This window comes from Rhinoraja longicauda, chromosome 24, assembly GCF_053455715.1.
Source record: "Rhinoraja longicauda isolate Sanriku21f chromosome 24, sRhiLon1.1, whole genome shotgun sequence".
Lineage (NCBI taxonomy): Eukaryota > Metazoa > Chordata > Chondrichthyes > Rajiformes > Arhynchobatidae > Rhinoraja > Rhinoraja longicauda.
In genome coordinates, this window is record NC_135976.1 from 21,972,922 (window position 1) to 21,993,823 (window position 20,902).

Below are 20,902 nucleotides of genomic sequence, written 5' to 3' on the forward strand. Positions count from 1 at the left end.
TCTTCGATGTCAATCCTAATGCCTCTCTCACGTACCAATTCATCAATCATTTGTTTATTGAGGTAAACCTCAAGGGGGAGCGGCGAGGGGAATATTTCCCAATGTTTACAGGTAGGTCGTGCAAAGAAGGTTGATTGGGTATGGTGGGGGGCTAAGAAATAATTAATAGTTTTCATTTCGTTGAGGATCTAGGACTGATGGACCTCTGCATCTGCAAACATGTCCTTTACTCTATCATAAAGCTCTTCACAGCAATGTCTAGAGAATAGTTATAGGCATTCTAAACTTCCGTATGGTATCTGAGCAAGACAATTTCCATCCTCGCCAGGAGAATCTGTTGCAACCACTTTGACATTGAATGGCATTTCCATCATCAACTCCATGGCCATGAAAATGTGATGTCTAAAAAGGGAAGACATCTGTCTACATCAGCTACAAAGGTATTATGTCTACAAATGAAGGAACCAGTGCGTGGATTATATATTGAGTGGACGACTTAATTAACTGCCGAACTTCAAAATGAGATGAACGCAATATTAGATTAATTAAGGCTATTACTCAATGATAATCCGAGATGGATTCTTGGAGCAGCGTGTACTGGAGCCTACCAGGGAGAAGGCAATTCTGGATTTAGTGTTGTGTAATGAACCGGATTTGATAAAGGAACTCAAGATAAAAGAGCCGTTGGGAGGTAGTGATCATAATATGCTCAGTTTGAATCGACATTTTGAGAGGGAGAATGGAAAATTGGAAGTATCAGGATTGCAGTTGAGCAAGGGGGACTATGGAGTAATGAGAAAGGAGCTGGCCAGAGTTGACTGGAAAGAAACCCTAGCAGGGAAGACGGTGAGACAACAATGGCATGTATTTCTGGGAATAATAAAGAAGGTTCAGGATCAGTCCATTCCAAAGAGGAAGAAAAATTCTAAGGGGAGTAAGTGGCAACCGTGGCTGACAAGGGAAGTCAATGACAGTATAAAAATAAAGGAGAAGAGTATAACATAGCAAAGATGAGCGGGAAGCCAGAGGATTGTAACTCCTTTAAAAAGCAACAGAAGATAACTAAAAAGGCAATACGGGAGAAAAGATGAGATATGAAAGTAAACTAGCGAAGAATATAAAGGAGGATATTAAGGGGAACAAGGAAATGGCAGACGAGTTGAACAGGTACTTTGGATCTGTCTTTACTATGGAAGACACCAACAAACTCCCAGATGTACAAGTGGACAGATGCCCTAGTGTGACGGAGGAGCTGAAGGAAATTTACATTAGGCAGGAAATTGTGTTGTGTAGACTGGTGGGACTGAAGGCTGTTAATCCCAAAGGCCTGATAGTCTGCATCCCAGGATACTTATGGAAGTGGCTCTAGAAATCGTGGACGCGTTCGTTATCATTTTCCAATGTTCCTTAGATTCAGGATCAGTTCCTGTGGATTGGAGGGTAGATAATGTTATTCCACTTTTTAAGAAAGGAGGGAGAGAGAAAACGGGATAGACCAGTTAGACTGACATCAGTGGTGGGGAAGTAGCTGGAGTCAATTATAATAGAGAAAATTGCGGTATATTTGGTTAGTGGTAACAGGATTCTTCTGAATCAGCATGGATTCACGAAGGGGAAATCATGCTTGACTAATCTTCTGGAATTTTTTGACGTTGTAACTAGGAAAATGGAAAAAGGGAGAGCCAATGGATGTAGTGTACCCGGCCTTTCAGAAAGCCTTTCATAAGGTGCCTCATAGGAGACTAGTAGGCAAGATTAGAGGACGTGCTATTGCGGACAGGGTGCTGACATGGATAGAAAATTGGCTAGCAGACAGGAAAGAAAGTATAGGGATTTACGGGTCTCTTTCAGAATGGCAGGCAGTGACTGATGGTGTACCGCAAGGCTCGGTGCTGAGACAGCAGATATTTACAATGTACATTAATGACTTAGATGACGGGATTAAGAGTAACATTAGCAAATTTGCAGATGACACAAAGCTGGGTGGCGGTGTGAACTGTGAGGGGGGTGCTATGGGGATGCACGGTGAATTGGACAGGTTGTGTGAGTGGACAGATGCTTAGCAGATGCAGTTTAATGTGGATAAATGTGAAGTTATCCATTTTGGTGGAAACATAGAAACATAGAAACATGGAAAATAGGTGCAGGATTAGGCCATTCGGCCCTTCGTGCCTGCACCGCCATTCAATATGATCATGGCTGATCATCCAGCTCAGTAGCCTGTACCTGCCTTCTCTCCATACCCCCTGATGCCTTTAGCAAAAAGGGCCACATCTAACTCCCTCTTAAATATAGCCAATGAACTGGCCTCAACTACCTTCTGAGGCAGAGAATTCCACAGACTCACAACTCTCTGTGTGAAGAAATGTTTTCTCGTCTCGGTCCTAAAAGACTTCCCCTTTATCCTTAAGCTGTGACCCCTGGTTCTGGACTCCCCCAACATCGGGAACAATCTTCCCGCATCTAGCCTCTGCAACCCCTTAAGAATTTTATATGTTTCTATATGATCCCCCTCAGTCTTCTAAATTCCAGCGAGTACAAGCCCAGTCTATCCAGTCTTTCCTCATATGAAAGTCCCGCCATCCCAGGGATCAATCTGGTGAACCTTCTCTGTACTCCCTCTAAGGCAAGAACGTCTTTCCTCAGGTTAGGAAACCAAAACTGCACACAATACTCCAGGTGCGGTCTCACCAAGGCCCTGTACTACTGCAGCAGAACCTCCCTGCTCCTAAACTCACTGCCTGCTGCACCTGCATGCTTGCTTTCAATGACTGGTGCACCATGACTCCCAGGTCACGTTGCATCTCCCCTTCTCCCAATCGGTCACCATTCAGGTAATACTCTGCTTTCCTGTTCTTGCCGCCAAAGTGGATAACCTCACATTTATCCACATTATATTGCATCTGCCATGCATTTTCCCACTCGCCTAATCTATCCAAGTCAATCTGCAGCCTCCTAGCATCCTCCTCGCAGCTAACACTGCCACCCAGCTTCGTGTCATCCGCAAACTTAGAGATGTTGCATTCAATTCCCTCGTCCAAATCATTAATATACACTGTAAATAACTGGGGTCCCAGCACTGAGCCTTGCGGTACCCCACTAGTCACTGCCTGCCATTCCGAAAAGGACCCGTTTATTCCTACTCTTTGCTTCCTGTCCGCCAACCAATTTTCTATCCACTTCAACACTGAACCCTCAATACCGTGTGCTTTAAGTTTGTACACCAATCTCCTATGTGGGACCTTGTCGAAGACCTTCTGAAAGTCCAGATATAACACATCGACTGATTCTCCCTTATACACTCTACCATTTACATCCTCGAAAAATTCTATAAGATTCGTCAGATATGATTTGCCTTTGGTAAATCCATGCTGACTTTGTCCGGTGATTTCACCACTTTCCGAAAGAAAAGGAACGCAGATTATTATCTGAATAGTGTCAAGTTAGGAAATGTGGAAGGACAAAGAGATCTGAGTGGCCTTGTTCATCCGTGATTTAAAGTTAGCATGCAGGTACAGCAAGCAGTGAAGAAAGCTAATGGAGTGTTGGCCTTTATGACAAGAGGAGCCCTTCTGCAGTTGTACAGGGTCCTCGTGAGTCCGCACCTGGAGCAGTTTTGGTCTTCAAATTTGAGGAAGGATATTCTTGCTGCTGAGGGCGTGCAGCGTAGCTTCATTAGGTTAATTTCCGGAATGGCGGGACTGTCGTATGTTGAAAGACAGGAATTTAGTAGGATGAGAGGGGATCTTATTGAAACATACAAGATTATTAAGGGGTTGGACTCATTAGAGGCAGGAAACATGTTCCCAGTGTTGGGGATGTCCAGAACCAGGGGCCACAGTTTAAGAATAAGGAGTAGGCCATTTAGAACGGAGATGAGGAAAAACTTTTTTTCAGTCAGAGAGTTGTAAATCTGTGGAATTCGGTGCCTCAGAAGGCAGTGGAGGCCAAATCTCTGGATGCTTTGAAGAGAGATCTCGATGGAGCTCTTAAAGATAGCGGAGTCAGGGGGTATGGGGAGAAGGCAGGAACGGGGTACTGATTATGAAGGATCAGCCATGATCACATTGAATGGCGGTGCTTGCGGAACCTATTTTCTATTGTCCCTCACCTCCTGCACTGATTTTCTATTGTCAATTGTCTATAACTACGGCTTAAGCTTTCAGTTTTTACAGACGACGGGCAGGCAGTCTTTCCTCTTAATATACAGTCGCCGCACAATTGGCCTGGGTAAACTATGAATGTTTCAATAACTGGGTGGAAATAAGTTTTCTTTAACTTACTGTCAGTTAATGTAATTCACAAATTCCTTGCTTCATATCTCAACTGAGGGAGAGTCCGTAAGATCGTCCATTAGCCTTAAACACTTCATTGTCAGCTACTATGACGGTGGAAGATGTTATGCAACGCCATGACTCCTGTTTCCCTGTCAACCGTCCTTCGCGAGCTTACCGAAAAAAACCACAGAAGACATCGCACATCGAAGGCCTTCGTTTCCTGTACACAGTATATTCCATTGTATGGGTTCATCCTCCTTGCGTCCTTGAGAAATTCTGCATATTCTCAAACCGGCAGTTCTCCAACAATTTCTGACCGACATCTGATAGTGGGGAAATATATTTACAGTTCACAGGGACACAGGTGGATGTAAAACAAGATATCAAAGGGGACAGAATGACAACGTCAATTCGCTTGTAACAATGATATTGTGTGATCAACCTTGGGAGGGTGTTAAAGAGAATAATTTGGTCCTATTTGTGTGACCAATCAGTTCTGTATTGGAATCACTATACTATTTAACCCATATTATACGGCACATGCCGCTGAGTTATTATATTAATATGAAATTGTTATTTATTTTCAACTTAACTTTGTAACAACGGGTACGTGTAAACACCTTGTGCGTTTGTTAACTGCACTGACGGGATTTCAAAACCGTGCAATCATAAGTGATTACCAAATTACCTCCGCGAGTGGTGAGGTTATACGTGAGCAGAAACATGAAGAACAGAGGAAAATCATCCGTAATTTTCCGTGACATGAGCCGTTACGTCCTGGTATTAATCATATCATGTTGAAAAAATATTTGTTGAAAAAATGCATGAATAAGCTTTCTGTCATTAGTCCTAAAACGAAACAGTCTCAGTACCACTCACTCCTTGCTCTTTTCATATTATGAAAGAATTTCGACCTCAATATCAACAACATCGACATTTTCCAATGTTCTATTGATCCAGGACATTTTCTAAAGATTCAGTATCAGTTCCTGTGGGTTGCAGGGTAACTAATATGACCCCACTTTTCAAGAAAGGCGCGAGAGAGAAAACGGGTAAATAGGCTGTTTAGAGAATATAGACAAGTTCGCCTGACATCGGTGGTGGGGGAGATGCTGGAGTCAATTATTAAATAAGTAATAACGGCGCATTTCGATAGCTGTAAAAGGATTGGTCCAAGTCAGCATGGATTTAGTGTACGAAGGGAAATCTTGCTTGACTTTTCTTCAAGAATTTTGTGAGAATGTGACAAGTGAAATGAATGAAGGAGAGCCAGTGAATGTAGTGTATCTGGACTTTCCGAAAGCATCAGATAATGTCCCACACCGGAGATTAGTGGGCAGAATTAAAGAACATGGTATTGGGGGTAGGGTGTTGACATGGATAGAGAATTGGTTGGCCCACAGGAAACAAAGAATAGGAATAAACGGATCCCTGCCAGAATGGCAGGCAGTGGCGAATGGAATGCTGCACGGCTCGGTGCTGGGGCCAAAAATATTTTAAATATATGTTAATGATTTAGATGATGGAATTAAAAATAACACGAGCACATTTGCAGGTGACACAGACCTGGGTGTCCGGGTGACGAAGTGGGCAGATCATGGCAGATGCAGAATAATATAGATAAACGTGAGGTTATCCACTTCGGCGGCAAGAACAAGGAGGCAGATTATTGTCTCAATGGTGCGGATTAGGAAAAAGGAAAGTGCAATGAGACCTCGGGGTCCTTGTACTCCAGTTACTAAAAGTAAACGTGCAGGTACAGCAGGTAGTGAAGAATGCTCACGGCATGTTGGCCTTCATAACGAGAGGATTTGGGAATAGGGGTAAGGAGGTCCTTCTGAATTTGTACAGGGCCCTGGTGAGACCACATCTGGAATATTGTATGCAGTTTTGGTCTCTAATATTAGGAAGGACATTTTTGCTAAGGAGGTAGTGCAGCGTAGATTAACGAGTTTAATCCCCGGGATCGCAGGAGTGTCAGAAGGCGACAGATTGGAGGGACTGGGCTTGTATTCACTAGAATTTAGGACGAGTGATGATCTTATAGAAACGTATAAAATTATAAAAGGACTAGACAAGCTGGATGCAGGATAAATGTTCCCAATGTTGTGGGAGTCCAGAACCAATGGCCACAGGCTGAGAATAAAGGAGAGACCATTTAAAACGGAGATGAGAGAAAAACGATTCACCCAGAGAGTTGTGAATTTGTGGAATTCTCAGCCAGAGAAGGCAGTCGAGGCAAATTCACGGGTTGAATTTAAAAGATAGTTAAATACAGCTGTAGGGGGCTGGCGAAATCAAGGGATATGAGGAGAAGGGAGGCACGGGTTACTGATTGTGGATGATCTGCCACGATCACAATGAATGACAGTGCTGGCTCGAAAGGCCAAGTGGCCTCCTCCTGCACCTACGCAATAACTTGGCCATTGCTGAATAAATTGTTAAAATAATCACTCGCACGGAAAACAGAACTACAAACAAATCATTGCTTTACACGGCAGAGTGATCTAAATTGTATAGGCGGGGGAAAAAGGCGGTAGTCTGATGAGTATTTAATACAGAGATCCGGAAAGTCGACACGAATAAAGGAATATGGCGAGAAATAGCATTGGGTAAACTGATGGGACTGAAGACTGATAAATCTCTAGGGCCTGATGGTGTGCATCGCATGGTACTCAATGAGGTGGCTCTATAAATCGTGGACACCTTGGTGATCACTTTCCAATGTTCTATAAATTCAGCATCACAGCCTATGGTTTGGAGGGTAGCTAATGTTATCCCATTTTTCAAGATAGGAGCGAGTGAGAAAACGATGAATTATAGACCAGTTAGCCTGACATCCGTGGTGGGGAAGGTGCTGGAGTCCATTATTAAATAACTAATAACGGCGTATTTGGTTAGCAGTAAAGGGATTGGTCCAATTCAGCATGGGTTTATGAAGGGGAAATCTTGCTTTCTAATTTTGTGCATTTTTTTGAGGATGTAGCACGTAAAATGGACGAAGGAGTGCCAGTGGATCTAGTGTGTCTATACTTTCAGATACCCTTTGATAAGGGACCCCATCGGTGATTAGTGGGCAAAATTAGAGCACATGGTATTGGGGGTAGTGTATTGACGTGGTATTGGGGGTGGTGTATTGACGTGGATAGAGAATTATTTGGCAGACAAAAGGCAAAGAGTAGGAATAAACCGGTCGTTTTCAGAATGGGAGGCAGTGGCCAATGGAGCGCCGCAAGTCTCGGTGCAGTGACCGCAACTATTTACAATATATTTTCATGATTTGGATGATCGATTTAAAAGTTACACTAGCAAATTTGCAGATGAAACAAAGCTGGGTGACAGTGTGAACTATGAAGAGGATGTTAGCAATTTGCAGTGTGCCTTGGCCTGGTTGAGTGAGTGCGCAGACGCATGGCTGTTCCAGTATAATGTAGATAAATGCGAGGTTACCCACTTTCCACTTTGGCGGCCAAAACAAAGAGGTAGATTATTATCTCATTTGTGTCAGTTTAGGTAAAGGGGAAGTACAACGAGACCTGGGTGTCCTTTTGCACCAGACACTGAAACTAAACGTGCAGGTACAGCAGGCAGTGAAGAAAGCTAATGGCATTTTGGCCTTCATAACTATTTGAGTACAGTGGTGAACCGGTCCTTCTGCAGTTGTTTCGGGCCCCAGTGAGACTGCATCGGGAGTATTGCGTGCAGTTTTGGTCTCCTAGTTTGGGGAGGGCCATCCTTGCTATTAAGCCAGTGCAGCGGAGGTTCACGAGGTTAATCCCCGGGATGGTGGGACTGTCATATGGGAAAGATTAAAAAGATTGGGCTTGTATGCAATGAATTTACAAGGATGAGAGGGGATCTTATAGAAATATATAAATTATGAAACGACTAGACAAGCTCGATGCAGGAAACATGTTCCCAATTTTGTGGGCGCCCAGAACCAGGGGCCACATTCCAAGAATAAAGGGGAGGCCATTTTAAACTGAGGTGATGAAAAACCTTTTCACCCAGAGAGTTGTGAATTTGCGGAATTCTCTGCCACAGAAGGCAGTGGAGGCCAATTCACCTGTTGAATTTTAAACACAGTTAGAAAGAGCTCTAGGGGCTAGCGGAATCAAGGGATATGGGGAGAATGCAGGCACGAGTTACTGATTGCGGATGATCAGCCATGATCACAATGAATGGTGGTGCTGGCTCGAAGGGTCAAATGGCCTCCTCCTGCACCTATTTTCTATGTTTCTATGTGTCTATGAATTGTGTCTATCTAAAGCTCAGTCAGCACCCGGCAACCTGAGATATATGTAATCTTTGCTAAGAAAGGTAACGAAAGCGACCGCTTTCATAATCATGAACACAAAAAAAAGAGTATTTGTTATTTGCAGAGAAATTGAGTGATGATGTCGTGGGCGGTTAAGTACTGAACTACTGATGATGTAGTGGGCGGTTATTGGTTAAGTACCCTACGGTCCTTGGGCCTTTGGTGCAACATGAGCGTGCTGATCGTACAATTGTTGCACAACATTGAATTTGGTCTGGTTGATGCTTCTGGCTAGTATGAATACGACGTTAAGGTATTTCAGTTCAAGGCCATTGATGGGAATGCATTCAACCATGATACACTCAGCAGGTCGGATGCAAACTGCTGTCAGGATAGCCAAAGTGAATTCCTCTGCGAGTTTACAGGAATACCATTTCACCATAGTGAAGAGGAGCTTGTCAAGTCAGCTGCATCCGAGTTCATGAGTTGTTTGTTGGAAAGCAGAACCCTCCGCTCTGACCTTGCATGCTGACGCCGTATGGTGCATCCGGTGACGTGAGAAATCCGACATTGTATTCGGGATTGTACTTATGTACAGCAATTGGTCTGATCTGTATACAAAAAAAACTAATAGTTACCCTCTACCTTGGAACATGTTATACTAAAAACAACCATTGGATCATTGGACCATTGACCATTGAACCACTGGTCCAGCCTCGATGTCGTGTCACGGTGTTGAACGTTGTTTTCTTACACAGTCGGGCCTCGGGGTAAAATATAAAGTCACTCAATCCCGAAGAGGGCCGTGACTGTTTCTGATGGAACATTGCTAGTCTGTTGAGCAGTTTCTATTTCTTGTAACTGCAGTCCGCAGCTCTATTGACCGTGGCTGGCTCAAGTCGGCCGGGTAATCCGGGAGTTTGGGGCCTGCTCCTATATTGGCCGTTTTTCAGATTGTGTGCTTAGAGGCCGGTACAGCAAATGACATGTAAAGGGGGCCAAAGAAGGCCGAGAGCGGCAGCTCTCAATAGTGGCCGTTTCTGGTTCCACGAGTCCTGGGATGTGGGTGGTCGCTTAATCTTGGAGGACGTAAGATTATCAGTCCTGAAAAAAACATTGAAGTTTGCAGAGAATTGTTTTTTTTAATACACTATCAGCACGAATATTTTCATCGACGTAAGAGGTTTACGAATCAAGGGATGCAAGGCGGAATACCTCCTTCGCTCTGTGATTTGCAAAACATGCAGGTCAATGCGGATTGGAGATTTGGCTTCAATTCATTGACATATTGGCATTGCAATTCGCAGCTGGCTCTGCAGGATCGCATCGTTTCTCCCTCTTGGCAGTGCACTTCGTTCATTTGTTTAGCTGCAATTTTTGTTTCTTCCAGTTCAATGTATGGAATCTACCTTCAAATATGTAATCTCTGCACGTTGCTTTCACATCGCGAGCTGCGCTGGATCTTAGGAATGCGCAGTCATAAATCTATCATTTCAGTTAACCAACGTTCATTAATGAATCACCCCATTACGTGACAGTTCCTCAACGGCAACATTTTACAACGACACCCGATTTCGCAAGGTTAAGGCTTGAGTTAGTTTCCTTTATATAGGAATAACCATACTTAATTCAACTAACTTCAGTTTTGCAATGCATTTACGACTGTGAATTTTGGAAAGATTTAAGAGAGCTTTGTGGATCTTCCATGTTTGTATACAAAGTACAAATAGCACGGAAATGTGCCAATCCCCATTTATGTCTATAAATAAGAAAAACAGATATAACCATATGGAATTCCGATGACATCTTCCAAGAGCAATCTGTTCTTTACCTGGTCATGGAGATGATTTGTATAAAAGAAGGAGCGAGGTTTCGGTGCTATGAGCTGTAGTAAACCATACGGTAGCGAACATGCCTTACAATATTGTTTCCTTCTGAAACAAACTCATTTATTTATATTACTGCTGTGACGAGAATACTTCTATATTCTTGACCAAATTCCCAAGGTTATCTGCACATGTTATCTATCCTCTCAACATTAACCGACCGGCAAGGTCGAGTAGCGGTGGAGCTACTGCTTTGCGGCGCCGGAGATTCGCATTCGATTATGAATGCGGGTGCTGTCTGTCCGGACCTTCTCCCTGTAACCTGCGTGGCTTTTGTCCGAGATCTGCGGTTTCCTCCCACACTCCAAAGATGAACAGGTTTGGCGGTTAATTGGCTTGGATTTCAATGTACAATTGTGGCTGGAGGGTGGTGATAATGTGCGGATATCGTTGGTTAATGCGGACTCGGTGCGCCGAAGGCCCTGTTTCTGCGATGTATCTCCAAACTAAATCTAAACAAATTAAAAGAAAAATTGTATGATATTACAATTGTGCTTCTTACCATTCCATTAGCTGATCGCAGTTTGCTGACATCAGGTAAGTATCAATACAATCAAAAAGCAACATTACGATTTGTTCAACACAAAATATTTCGAATGTATTGACTCCTCCCATAATCTTGACAACGACACCAATTCCCTTTAATATCACAAACAGTGCTTATAAGAGATAATGAAGGCAGAATTAATCCACTGCATTTTTAATATAATTGGCAGAGTGACCATGTTCTCCTCTACCACTACATAATTTCCATAATAAGAGCTTGCTTTCCATTCTTCTAAATGTCGTGTTGCCCAATGTGTGGATATTTAAATGGCGTGAAAGGGAAACGTAAAATATCTGTGGTGTGCTATGCAGTAACAAGGCGGGCTATAGGCTGGAATGCACTTTGGACGGCGATGAAAGAAAGTGCAGAAGGATGAATAGACAAGATAAAGTTAGTGAGTGACGGTCTGTTGGTTTGAATGGTATTTACTTTAATACAGGAGGCTTGACGGGTAAGGCAAGCGAACTCAGAGCCTGGATTAGCAGTCCGACTGTCGCGTTGTCGCTGTCACAGAAACTTTGAAAGAGAGAGACAGGACTGCCAGCGTAATGTTCCACGGTACACATGCTTCAAGAGAGATAGAGGTAGGGGTAAAAGAGAAGGGCGTGCTGCATTATCGATGTAGTTACGGCAGCGGTTAGAAGTGATGGTTCGTCCAGTGAAGCTATTTGGGTGGAAATGAGAAATGAGAATAGGGAAGATCACTTTGTTGAGAGAGTACTACAGTTCTTCAAATATTGAACGGCAATATGAAGAGCAAATATATGGCTGGGGATTGTAAACAGCTGCATGACCAATAAGGCGATTTATTCACAAAATGCTGGAGTAACTCAGCAGCTCAGGCAGCATCTCGAGAGAGAAGGAATGGGTAACGTTTCCGGTCGATACCCTTCTTCAGACTCTTCTTCATGAACAATAAGGCTGTCGTTCCAGGGGATTTCTAACGACCCAATATTATCGGGGATGTCATGGTGCGAAAGATTTAGAAGGAAAGAGCAATAAATATATATGTGGATGTCAGCAATGCATTTGACAAGTTTCCGCCTGGTAGGCTGCACTGGAACTTAGATTGCACTTGATCCAAGGAGAGCTAACTGACTGGATAGTAAATTTACCATGGAAGGAAGCAGAGGGTAATCACCCTGGCTGTTTTTCGTAATGGAAATCTGTGATTAATGGTGTGCTCAGCAGGTCAGGCAGCAGCTCGGGAGAGAAGGAATGGGTGACGTTTCGGGTCGAGACCCTTCTTCAGACTGTCTCGACCCGAAACGTCACCCATTCCTTCTCTCCCGAGATGCTGCCTGACCTGCTGAGTTACTCCAGCATTTTGTGAATAAATCGATTTGTACCAGCATCTGCAGTTATTTTCTTATATTACTGGTGTGCTTCTACGTTCAGTGCTGGGTCCATTGCTGTTCATCACAAATCATTTGGGTGAGAACGTGCAAGGCATGATTACCGAGATTGCAGATGACACCAAAGGGGTGGTATTGTAGATAGCAAAGATGATTGGCAAGATATATATTAATGACTTGGTTGAAGGGATTATAAGTACCATTAGCAAATTTGCAGGCGATACAAAGCTGGGTGGTAGTGTGAACTGTGAGGAAGATGCTATGAGGTTGCAGGGTGACTTGGACAGGTCGTGTGAGTGGTCGGATGCATGGCAGATGCAGTTTAATGTGGATAAGTGTGAGGTTATCCACTTTTGTGGTTGGAAGAGGAAGGCAGATTATTACCTGAATGGTGTCAAGTTATGAAAAGGGGACGTACAAGGAGATCTGGGTGTCCTAGTGCATTAGTCACAAAATGGAAGCATTCAGGTACCGCAGGCAGTGAAGAAAGTCAATGGAATGTTGGCCTTCGTAACAAGAGGAGTTGAGTATAGGAGCAAAGGGGTCCTTTTGCAGTTGTAGAGTGTCCTAGTGAGACCGCACCTGGAGTACTGTGTGCAGTTCGGTCTCCACGTTTGAGGAAGGATATTCTGGCTATTGAGGGCGTGCAGCGTCGGTTTACTAGGTTAATTCCAGGAATGGCGGGACTGTCATGTGTTGAAAGACTGGAGCGACTATCCCTGTATATACTGGAATTTAGAAGGATGAGAGGGGATCTTATCGAAACATATGATTACTAAGGGGTTGTACACGTTAGAGACAGGAAACCTATTCCCAATGTTGGGGTAGTCCAGAACCAGGGGCCACAGTTTAAGAATAAGGGGTAGGCCATTCAAAACGGAGATGAGGAAAAACTTCTTCAGTCAGAGAGTTGTAAATCTGTGGAATTCTCTGCCTCAGAAGGCAGTTGGGGGCAATTCTATGAATGCATTCAAAAGAGAGCTTGATGGAGCTCTTATGGATCGCGGAGTCAGGGGGTATGGGGAGAAGTCAGGAACGGGCCATGATCAGCCATAATCACATTGAATGGTGGTGCTGGCTCGAAGGGCCGAATGGCCTACTCCTGCACCTATTGTCTATTGTCTATAGCAGCAGGTTCCTGATCGGTTGTGCAGGTGAGACGAAGAATGGTCGATGAAGTGTAATGCAGTGAAGCGAACAGGTGAATGGGGGTGTGGGGAGGGGTGCAGCAGAGCAGAGCAGAGTGATCTCGACGTGTGGGACGTATTTTCTTGAAATTGGGGTAATAAGTAAAAAGGGTGGCCGTGGAGGCCTTTGGCACATTGGCCTTCATCGGTTAGATATTTATTAAAGTTGGAAGGTCGCGTGAAAGTTATACAAGATATTGGGGAGGCCACATTTAGAGTATTGTCCAGTTTTAGTCACTCGGTTACCCGGAAGGTGATGTTAAGCTATAAAGGGAGCAGAAAGGATTTGCGAGGATGTTGGCACGACTCGAAGGTTTGCGTTGCAGTGTTCAGCAGACTTGTACTTTATTCATTGGAGCGCAGAAAAATAAGTGTTAAGCTTATCGAGGTGTACAAAATCATGGGAAGACCAAATAGGTTAAATGCAGAGTATCTTCCCCACCATACAGTACTCGAGAAACAGAAGACACAGTATTAACGTGAGATGGGTGGTTAACAGGAAGCTCAGATCCAACTTTGTTACACAATGAGCGGTAGACATATGGACCGAGCTGTCGGAAGAGAGAGTTGAGGCAGGTATCATCACATTTTTTAACGAAATATTTAGACAGGTAATTGATAGGGTAAGTTAAGAGGGATATGGGCCAAGCGCAGATACGATAGACCAGTGTACATGGCGGATGTTGGTCGGCAAAGGCAAGTTGCGAAGAAAGGCTTGATTTCACTTTGTATGACTCTATGACTCCCGATGACTCAATAAATGTTAGCATTTAACAACTTAGTAATGACATTGAAACTCGAATCAATAAATATTAAAATATTTAGATTACCTCCCTGACCTCAAGAGGATATTCGTAATAAATGGATGGGCATTTAATTCCCCAATCTCTCATTTGCAATACCAACATTTGATTCTGTGCTTTTCAGAAAGCAAGGATCTTTCGAAACAATCAGGTGTGGAAATTTACATTCACCCGGATCAGGATGCTTGTCGCATCCGAACACTCCGATTATAACCGCTTTTTGTAAATATGAGCGCATTTGTGTAGCCAAGTCCGATTAGCCGCGGCTGGATATGGATGAGAGTTTTCCTCTCAGTGAACAAGCCGAAATATTACGACACCGGTTGTAATTGGAAAAGATCAACGATGTAATCACGAGGACCAATTGCGAAACAGTGCCACTTACATTGTGAAATATAATCTTCATACGCCATCTCAATTGCCGTAAGATCTTTCTCTTTATGTTCGGAATTTCCTCGGAAAAAATAGCTATTTTCTGCGTCAACTTCTGCAAATGGACAAATATCGATGACATTTCGTATGTAGGTCATGTTGCACAACAAAAATAGTTTATTTTTCGAATTGTAACCCATGTTTATTGTTCTAATGTTCATTCTATCTTAATTGTCTTTATAGTATTTTTTAGACGAATAGATGACCTGCATCTAACTAGCGACCTGGGTACAAGTCGCGAACATTGTTCTTTTCGTCATTTGTGATGACCCAGTCACTGAGAACTCTGCACAGGCTTTACCAAGCATTGAAGTGTAAAGTTCCTTCACATTGCAGCCAGGCTAAATGTTCGATCGTTTCCTTTTTTTAACGGGAAAATCTCCAAGCGTGTTTTTTTTAATTGAATGAACATGAGTGAGTGACACCATGAACATCCAAGAGATAAATTGCACCCTGAAACATACAGTAAAACAATCACTTTTTCTTGATTTGGCTTTTAAACAAAAGTACACCAGAATTATTGCTTCAAAGCATCTTTTCAGTCATTAGTCTTCCTTGTTTTATGTCGAAATTATTATTTTCATCTCATCAGTAAAGGGCCAGACACACGTTCTTTGTTTCATAATAATTAAATATTGTTTTATTTAGATTGGGACACCATAAAGAACAACAAAGGTAAGAATGACATATGTTCGCACAACATTCCCTCCCCTACACAAACGGGGACGTATCGACGCAGAACCACAGCAGAAGCAAGTTCTTACTTATATCTCTTCACGTCATTATATTTAATAACAACTGCTCCAGAGTCCAAATGTACACAAGGTTACATTTGAACTCAACATTGAAGCAAAAGTCACTGTCGTCTGGGTGATGACTCAGAATGCGATAGGTAGTCTTGTGATCCTTGAATTCTACGGCAATAACACAGTTATCATCAAGTTACTGTAAATGAAAGATTGCATGGCACCTGTAAGTTTGAATACAGCAGCAGTCCTGAAGGACACACAAAACTGGATCACAACCCAAGCAGTAGCAGCAGAGCAGCAATCAGCAGCAGCGAGCAGCAGTCAGCAGCAGTCAGCAGCAGCCAGCAGCATCCAGCAGCAGCCAGCAGCAGCAAGCAGCAGCTTGTGAAGTATTGTGTGGAGATAGTAAGGAGTAAGACCAGTGTGATCTCTCGGACAAGTTTCGATCGCCTAGCTTGGGGTCGGAGAGGAATTTCCCGTATTTTTTCTCCCAAATTGGCCTGGTTTTTTAATCCGGTTTTTCGCCTCTCCCAGGAGATCACTCAGTTCTTTTGGGTGGGCGGATGGAGCGGGTGGAGCAGCGGCCGGTCGGTAGGTTTAGTAACCGAGCACGGGGCTTTGTTTGGAGAGTATGAGTGCCAGGGCAGTTTATTGTTCTGGGTGTCGGGTGTGGGGAATCTGGCAGTCTGATAGTCTTCCAGACATCCACATCTGCGCCAGGTGCGATGAGATGGGCTCCTCAGGGACCGTATTAGGAACCTGGTGCGGCAGATTGATGACCTCCGTCTGGTTAGGGAGAGTGAGCAGGTTATAGAGAGGAGTTATAAAGAGGTGGTCACTCCAAGACCACGGGAGGTAGACAAGTGGGTGACGGTTAGGGGGGGCAAGGAGCAGAGGAAGGGACGAGAGAGTACCCCAGTGGATGTACCCCTTGGCAATAAATACTCCTGTTTAGGTGTTGTTGGGGAGTATAGCCTACCTGGGGGCAGCGACGGCGCCCGGGCCTCTGGCACGGAGTCCGGCCCTGTTGCTCAGAAGGGTAGGGAAAGGAAGAGGAGAGCGATAGTGATAGGGGACTCTATAGTGAGGGGGTCAGATAGGCGATTCTGTGGACGCAGTCGGGAGACCCGGATGGTGGTTTGCCTCCCTGGTGCCGGTGTCCGGGATGTGTCTGAGCGTGTCCAGGATTTCCTGAAAGGGGAGGGAGAGGAGCCAGAGGTCGTGGTACATATAGGTACCAACAATAAAGGTAGGATAAGGGAAGAGGTCCTGAAATGAGAATTTAGGGAGCTAGGAAGACAGTTAAAAAAACGACTAGGTAGAGGATTGAAGTGTAGGACATCTAAGGTTGTAATCTCTGGATTACTCCCTGTGCCACGAGCTAGTGAGTATAGAAATAGGAGGATAGAGCAGTTTAATGTGTGGCTCAGGAGTTGGAGCAGGGGATTCGTTTTTCTGGATAATTGGGCCTGTTTCTGGGAAAGGTGGGAACTGTACAGGCCGGACGGTCTCCACCTTAACCAGAGGGGGACCAATATCCTGGCGGGGAGGTTTGCTAGCACTGTTGGGGAGGGGTTAAACTAATTTGGCAGGGGTTTGGGATACAGCATGGAGCTAGTATAGGGGGTGAGGAGAAGGAAAATATAGAGGAAAAAACTGGTCAGATTGGGAGGCAGAACAAGAATGCCCCAGCACAATGGGATAGGGCAAGTCTGAACGGCATTTATTTTAATGCAAGGAGTATTGGAAGCAAGGGGGATGAATTGAAGGTGTTACTGAACACATGGGAGTACGACATTGTTGCCATTATGGAAACATGGTTGAAGGAAGGGCAGGACTGGCATCTCAATATTCCAGGATATAGAATCTTCAGGAGAGACAGAGCAGGGAAAAAGGGGAGGGGGTGTTGCAGTATTAATCAAATAATCTATTTCTGCTGTAAGAAGGGATGACATATTAGCGGGTTCCTCAAATGAGGCTATTTGGGTGGAATTGAGTAATAGAAAAGGGGCAAGCACCTTACTGGATATATACTACAGACCCCCAAACAGTCAGAGGGAAATAGAAGAACATATTTGTAGGCAAATCTCGGGGGGGGGGAACAACAGGGTAGTAATAGTAGGGGATTTCAACTTCCAGAATATTGATTGGGATAGCCAAAGTGTTAAGGGCCCTGAGGGTGCAGAGCTCCTAAGGGTCATCCAGGAGGGCTTTTTGAGCCAATATGTTGACATTCCAACAAGGGAGGGGGCGGTATTGGACTTAATCTTGGGAAATGAGGCCGGACAGGTGGCTGAAGTGTCAGTGGCAGAGCATTTTGGTGACAGTAATCACATTTCAGTGATATTTAAGGTGGTAATGGAAAAGGATAAAGAGGGACCAGAGGAAAGAGGACATTTTCTAAATTGCGGCAAGGCCGATTTTAATCTGATAAGGCAGAAGTTGGCCCTGGTGGAGTGGGATCAGCTTCTCGTGGGGAAGAACGCATCAGAACAGTGGGAGTCATTCAAAGGAATAATTGAAAAAGTACAGAGGAAGCATGTTCCCCTAAAGTTCAAGGGTGGGACAAACAAGTCCAAATAACCTTGGATGTCGAACGATATAGAAGGATTGATTCGAAAAAAAGGGGGGCTTTTGGAAGGCATAAAGAACTTAAGGCACAGACATCATTAGAGGAATACAGAAGGTGTAGGGCGGTTCTTAAAAAAGAAATTAGGAGAGCAAAAAGGGGCCATGAGATAGTACTAGCGGGCAAAATAAAAGAAAATCCCAAAGTGTTCTATAAGTATATCAAGGGTAAGAGGATAACGACGGAAAGAGTGGGGCCCATCATGGACCATAGTGGAAAGCTGTGTGTGGAGCCAGAGGATGTAGGAGATGTTTTAAATGATTTTTTTGCTTCTGTTTTTACGAGGGAGGAGGGCGATGCGGACTTAGAAATGGAGCAGGAGGGTTGTGATGTGCTTAAGCATATTACTATTGACAGGGAGGCGGTGCTGGATGCTCTGGCAGGCTTAAAAGTGGATAAGTCTCCGGGCCCTGACGAGATGTATCCCAGGATGCTGAGAGAGGCAAGGGACGAGATTGCAGGGGCTCTGGCACAAATTTTCGGAGCCTCTCTTGCAACAGGGGATGTACCGGAGGACTGGAGGATAGCTAATGTGGTGCCATTATTTAAAAAAGGCAGATGGGATAAACCTGGGAACTACATGCCGGTGAGTGTGACATCGGTGGTGGGGAAGCTGCTAGAAAAGATTCTGAGGGACAGAATCAGTCTTCACTTGGAGGTTCAAGGGTTAATTTAGGATAGTCAACATGGCTTTGTTAAGGGAAGGTCGTGTCTGACTAACTTGATTGAATTTTTTGAAGGGGTGACCAAGGAGGTAGATGGGGGTAGTGCAGTGGATGCGGTATACATGTATTTCAGTAAGGCTTTTGACAAGGTCCCACACAGGAGACTAGTCAAGAAGGTAAGAGCCCATGGGATCCAGAGCACCTTGGCAAAATGGATAAAAAAACCGGCTTAGTGACAGAAGGCAGAGCGTGATGGTAGAAGGGTGCTTCTGTGACTGGTGGCCAGTGTCCAGTGGGGTGCCGCAGGGATCGGTGTTGGGTCCCTTACTGTTTGTAATCTACATAAATGATCTAGATGTCAACGTACAGGGCATGATCAGCAAGTTTGCAGATGACACAAAGGTAGGGGGGGTGGTGAATAGCGAAGAAGGGATCTGCAAGCTGCAGGAAGATATAAATGAGATTGTCAGATGGGCGGATCAGTGGCAGATGGAATTTAGTCCTGAAAAGTGCGAGGTGATGCACTTTGGCAGAAATAATTTGGAGAGGGAGTACACCATGAATGGAAGGACCCTAAGTAAGACAGGGGTACAGAGGGACCTTGGAGGACAGCTACACAAGTCCTTGAATGCAGCAGAACAGGTGGACAGGGTGGTTAAAAAGGCATATGGGATACTGGCCTTCATTATCCGGGGCATCGAATATAAAAGTAGGGGGGTAATGATGGAATTGTACAGAACACTGCTGAGGCCACAGCTGGAGTATTGTGTACAGTTCTGGTCACCACATTATAGATAGGATGTGATAGGGTGCAGAGGAGATTCACCAGGATGCTGCCAGGGATGAAGGGCCTCGGCTATGAGGAGAGACTGGGCAGACTGGGGTTGTTTTCCCTGGAGCAGAGAAGGCTGAGAGGGGACATGATCGAGGTGTACAAGATCATGAGGGGCATGGATAAGGTAGATGGCGGGGAACTTCTTCCACTGGTGGAAGGTTCAACAACGAGGGGACATAGATACAGGGTAAGGGGAGGGAGGTTTCGGGGAGATGTGAGAAATAACTTTTTCACCCAGAGGGTGGTTGGAGTCTGGAACTCACTGCCTGGGGTGGTGGTGGAGGCGGGAACACTCGCAACGTTTAAGAGGCATTTGGATGGGCACTTGAAATGCTACAACATTCAGGGCTACGGTCCAAATGCGGGAACATGGGATTAAAATTAGACTCTGTTTGGTAACGGGCGGCGCGGACACGATGGGCCGAAGGGCCTCTTTCTGTGCTGTAGGACTCTATGACTCTCTGTGACAATATGGGATGAAAATGACAGCCAAATGACGCAAAGACAAATTGTGAGCACCGCCAAATATACCCCAAAGCCGGAACCATCTTCGCTCGCACCAATAGACCGCGCTCAATTTGGCCAAATGTCACTATTCCAAATGACGCGCTATTATCCGGTGCACATGCGCTGGACAAACATAATCACGGCTGAAGCTGCCAAGGTGTTGAAATGTTTGGTATATATTTCTGCATTTATGCAGGATGGCTTAATTTTTTCAGAAATGGAAATAACCGCAAGGCTTTGGAATTTGGATCATTTACGTTAATGTCATTATAAACTTATTCTTTGAGTCCGGCGAACAATTGAAGGAATCCACTGCAACTTGTTCGTTCTAATAGCACATTAAAAAATGTAATACTGATTAAGAATATTAAACTAATTACAATAAAGATAAACATTTTCCTCCTGTACGATGAACCAAAACCTCTCTTTCATATTATTGAAGGCTTGATAAATGAGTTTTCTGGAATTAGGCAGGCTGATTCCGTCCCTTCATGCTGGGAGTGCGATTTCAATATGATTAAACAACTGAAGGTTTTATGTGCATCAGCAACACAGCTAACGTATATATACGTCATGGTATATGATTATTATGTCTCTACATCACGGAGTGTTTACTTCCCCAAATGTTTCTTACTTCGAGCTGGTTTCGTACTTAAATGTGAAATGTTAATTTTATCATGAATTGGGTTGCGACGAATCTGTGGAAAACAGAAATGATGTATGGGCAGTTGCCGGCATAGACAAATCCCAATTAGCATATGAAAGCAGTTCA